The sequence below is a fragment of the Engraulis encrasicolus genome, unplaced genomic scaffold (assembly GCF_034702125.1).
Source record: "Engraulis encrasicolus isolate BLACKSEA-1 unplaced genomic scaffold, IST_EnEncr_1.0 scaffold_320_np1212, whole genome shotgun sequence".
In the NCBI taxonomy this organism is placed as follows: domain Eukaryota; kingdom Metazoa; phylum Chordata; class Actinopteri; order Clupeiformes; family Engraulidae; genus Engraulis; species Engraulis encrasicolus.
This window is the reverse complement of record NW_026945611.1, coordinates 35,423-41,033: the sequence shown is the minus strand read 5'-3', so window position 1 is coordinate 41,033 and position 5,611 is coordinate 35,423.

The window sequence follows — 5,611 nt, the reverse complement described above, 5'->3', positions numbered from 1 at the left end:
GGAAACAAGTGAGAGCGAAAGAGAGAAAGACAACAGCTCATTGAGCTCTCAAAGTAAATACACTCACCATTTCTCAATGTCAAGTGTTCTAGCCTTGGTAGTGCGTGAAACACCCAGTGATTGGATACTGTTGGTGTTTTACGCACTACCAAGGCTAGAACACTTGACATTGGGAAATGGTGACTCTTACTTGAATATAGAGATGCACCGGATCCAAGATCCGGTTACGGATCCGGCAGGATAATAGGGTTTTTCACAGGATCCGGGTCCGGCAGGATTTTAAGCAAAGGATCCGATATCCGGCAGTTACCTGAAAATCAGGATCTGGTGCATCTCTGGTTTTTACGTATCCTAGGCTTTTCAGTCAGTCTTTCACAACCCCAATCCCTGGATGGAGTGAAAGCCCTTTGGAAGCAGCCTTTGCAGGCAGTGTGGCAGTAAGCCAATGAGTCTAAAAAATAGTTTGAGCCAACGTAATAAAAATGGCCCACGTGTGCGAGTAGGCTATGTGTTCCAACCCTTTCGTAGGATCCGGTATCCGGTATCCGGTTCCGGTTCCGGCAGGATCTTAAGTACTGGATCCAGTAGGATCCTAAAAATCAGGATCTGGTGCATCTCTACTTGAATACAGTTTTGTGTACTCCCCCCTCTGCAGGCCAGCCACAAGGTGCAGTTGGTGAAGACTGTGGGTGTCTTCACCAGGAGGGAAAGTGGCACGACAACATTTGCAATAACAGAAATGGTTTCTTTTGCTACAATGGTGAGATTCCAACTATCCATTATCATCTGTTGCTTAACCCATTGTGTCCTGGAGCGACATATACGCTGCATTCAGGTTCTTTTGAGCTGTTTTATGTGCTTCAGAGGCTGAGATATTTAGGTTTTAATAGGGAGAGGTCACCCTTTCCCTAAAAGGGCCTGGGCTAAAATGTGCACTGTGTGATATATATATATATATATTTTTTGCCGTTTCTTTCCAGAAATCATGATGCCATTCACAAATGTTGCCTTTTTCCACGAATACTTACCATCACCATCAAATTCTAAGTTTTCATTATGATGGGCTAAATTGCTTTTTTCATACATGAAAAGGAGGATATTCTCTATGTCTGCCATTTTGAATTTCCAGAGATAGACATTTTTAGCTGCCAAATTTACTGTACTTTTGATCATACTAGTAAACATTGGTTTATTATTAGTAAATATTCATTAAATCGTCAAATTTGGCAATGAGTAGCATTGTTTCAATTCCTATTCTTGCCACCATCTTACACAGTGCACCTTTAAAGATGCGTTTGGCCCCGTTATTGTGTCAGACTGCTAGACTCTGCTTGTTTTTTCTCAGTTAACTATCACACATACTGTACATACACACAGGGAGGAACTCCACACACTGGCCTTATGTGTTGGTAGAAGACATGAAGACCTGGGCAGAAGCTCAGAGATACTGCAGAGAGCACTACACAGACCTGGCCAGTGTGAGGAACCAGACAGAGGATGACCAGATTAGCAATCTGATACAAAACATCGACACTACAGGTGATTGCTTTGGGTAGGGTATTGTTTTGGGTAGCGTGCGCATATTCAAAACACTTTTTTGCAGGTGGTAGACAGCGGTGTCAAAAGTAAGTGTCAAAAACAAGCAACCCTAATCTATGAATAAGATTGAAACATTGTTTGTTTTAATTAAATGAAATGTATTTGTTGTAGCTTTTTTTGTGCCAGAGCTACGTCTTAAACCACTACAGACAGAGTCATGGAAGTGAGAGTTAGGCTAATCACATTGACCTCCGTGTTCCATTTTTACACAAAGATGGCCGGCTCACAGAGCCTTTGACACACAGATTGCCATTGACATAGTTCCAAAATAGTTCCAGGAAGTGAGCCTCGATCACAGAAAGTGCAGTAGATGTGAATTTAATTCATTTTAATTCACTTTTACATCATATGTGCTTGTTATCTTGTGGTTGTGTGTTAATATCTAGCGAAAAGAAAGCCGCTGCCTAGAATTATTTGATGAATCTACGTGGTTGTCACAACTCTGAATTCCATGGCGTGTGTTACAATATGCAACCTTGCCTCCACTTGTGCGTGTGGCCTCGTACCAGGAAGTAATATGTCATGATGACATCACTGACCACAGAATTATATTTCAATATCTTGCAAAAGCTGAATTGTAAAGCCTTCTTCTCTTTTGCAATTGGGAGGGTGAATGAAAAACAGTCCCTCAAAAGTTGTTGTGGCTAGGCTGACAGCTGGGAAACTTTATTGGTCTCTCCACGGAGGAGGGGCCAGGAGGTGGGGCGAAGAGACAGGCACAAGTGGAGGAGGCAAGGTCGCATATTGTAACGCACTCTCTGGCTACAGGTGACTGGGCACTGCAGCTCTTCTGGATCGGCCTGTCCAGGGACGCCTGGGAGTGGTCAGATGGCAGCAACTCCTCGTTTTACCACTGGGCCCCTGGGGAACCCACCTACGACTCCGGTAGTCAGGGGCTCTGTGTGGAAGTCCTGTCCTCTGGCATGTGGAACGATGCATCCTGTACTTTGCGCCAGAACTTTGTCTGCTATGAAGGTGAGGACATACTGTATGTCAGAAGAGATCATTAATGAGAGTCTTCTTCACCTTTTTCGGTAACACTGTATTTTAGTGTTACATCTATTTTTGTATATAAACTAAGGAGACAATCCGCAAACTTAAGGTCTTTTTTTGTGAAGGACCAAAAGCTTGCAATTCAAGTAAAGCTTCTTTGCACAAAAAAGTCCTGAAGTTTGCGGATTGTTTCCTTTGTATACAGAACTGAATCTGCACCTTCTAAACAGATGAGCGGTGGCCTATCATAACTTTAGTGTCTACAGTCTATACGTAGAGTCTACAGTCTATTACCACTTATACGTACACTGTTAATGCCTGTATACTGTGCAAGTAACTTGCCAGGCATGTACTAAGCAAAATCAAACATTTGTTAGGCATGTATTCGCAAATGTCTTGTTCCTGCACAATTAGGGATTTATAACCAATATAGTAAGGACCTAATACATGTTTTGCTTAGTACATGCCTTACAAGTTACTTATACATGCATTAACATTTATTAGTGCCAATAGATGTAACACTAAAATAAAGTGTTACCTCTTTTTCCACTAGTTCTTCTTATTACTATTATTGTCATTATTATTATCATTATTTTTCTGATTTTTTGTTGTTGTATTTGGTTTGCTAATACAGGCTTTGTCTTCACTGATATATCTTTCAGTTTATTGTGCAATATTATCTTGACTGTTGAAAGTCATTTTGTGGGTTCTGTGACATTCTTCAGTTCTCCCTACAGTAGAGGTGTTGTCTACTCAGAGTCCCTTTTACCCTGGAGATAAAGTCACCATGAGGTGTGACATACCGAAGTATGCAGATCAGAATAAGTATGTCTGGCTGAAGGACAACAGCACAGTTCCTGGTGCGACCAGTCAGACCATCACCATCACCCATCCAGGTCAATACCAGTGCTGCAGGCAGAGAGAAGATTCTTCAGTGGCGCCCTACATCAGCAAGCCTCTTGAAATTGAATACCAGGGTGAGTCAACACACAATGCTGATGATTACTGAATCACTGACTTAAAGGGGCACAATGTAAGATTACATAGTTAGTGCGGTGCCCGTGGTATGCCTGTCTCAAAATCTATGCTGTCATGAAAAAATGCTGTTTAATTAAGTTCGATGAGATTTTTTTAAATCACATAATGTAAGCAGTTGAAACAAATGTAAATATGTATCTGGCGGTATATAAAGCAAGTTCTTCGTACTGTATGAGATGTGTTTCCCATGACACTCGTTTGGGTCGCTCCGTCAGAAGTTACATTCGGGGTTCTCTGACAGCGGACTGTGAAAGTGGCCGCGAGAGTCATCGTTCGCCTACTATTGACTCAAATAAGCATAAGCTGACTCGTATTGGCCCTATAAACTATATGACATTTGATACGTAGTATTTCAGTTATGACCAATGTTTAACAATAACTACTCTGTTCTTTTTGGGTTTTGAGCACTGATTATTCAGCTTCTTGTGTTCTTTGCTTCCAGCACTCCCTTATGCTTCAGTGGAGGTGTTGTCTCCTGAGAGTCCTTTTTACTCGGGAGATAAAGTCACTCTGAAGTGTAACATAACACAGTACACTGACTGGCGTTATTATGAATGGTATAAGGTCAATAGCTCCAGCTCAATCCCTGGTGAGACCAATCAGACCCTCACCATCACACTCCCTCCTGGAGCTGGACGATATGCATGCTGTGGACAGAGAAAAGGTCGCCCAAGCAGATCTGACATGAGCTGGCCTAAGAAAATTTCATACCAGGGTGAGTGAACATTTCAACTAGGGCTGCACATTTAATCCAAAATCGTGATAAAATTGTGAAATCGAAGTCGTGAATTCAGTCGTGATTTAATAGTGGCAATAGTGACATACCTTTGACAGCGTCCTTGAAGCCAGAACATACTGACAGGCTGGTGTTTCTGGGCAGAAAGTTTCATGCTATTGCCTTTACATAATTATACCAAGTCCAATGGCACCGAGACTGTATGAGGCTATCGGAGGGAGGTTCACCATTCCACGCCAACTCTGCTAGTTAGCCTTAGTTACATAGGCAGGTCGAGTAAAAATGTCATTGTATCGGATGTGTCTTTCATTCAAATGGAAACCCAAACTGAAAACCCAAAAGTCTGAAGAAAAGTTACATAAAGGTATATGCAAATGTTGTCCATTTATAATATTTTAGATTTAGACCCTGGTCATCTTCAAGACATTTTCAGACCCCGATGACATGGTTGCCATGTAAAATAAAAGTTTGTCAAACATAGGAAAATACATCGAAACATTAGTCTTCCTGTACTAAAAAGAGATACTACTCCAGGGATGCAGTCACCTTTTTTGTTCACATGTTGTGTTCGTCCTGACTGCCTCAGATCTCCCTGCTGCCACAGTGGAGGTGGTGTCTCCTCCAGGTCCTCATTACTCTGGAGATGTCGTCACTCTGAAGTGCAGTGTGACCCAGTTTGAAGGCTGGCATCAGTATGTCTGGCTAAAGGACAACAGTACAGTTCCTGGTGAGACCAATCAGACCATCACCATCACACCCCCTCAAGAGGCAGGCCAGTACCAGTGCTATGGAGAGAGAGAAGGCCGCCCAATGACATCTTCACTAAGCAACCCTGTTAATATCACCAGCAATGGTACGTCTTCTTAGTCACATAATCTTACCTAGCCTACATAGAAAGTAGTGACACAAACGATTAATCGACTTTAATAGATCAATGCATTAATCGATTAAAAAATATTAATCGCAATCAATTCAAATGACAAGAGACCCAGGTGAAATGGGCATGTGGAGAGTGTGTGTGAACACGGGTGTGAATAGTGGGAATATTTAAATCACCTTTGGATTAAAAAAAATAAATATAACTCATTTAAATGAAGTATTTTATCTGAATTTTTCATTTGAATTTTTAGATTTAGTCGGGTTTTTTTGTTCTTTTAAGAAACATTGAGATTTCGTGGGAAAACGCCCGCTCATCAATTCAATGTAAGTCGATCGATAAGGCAATCAACTAATGTTTAAAGGCCA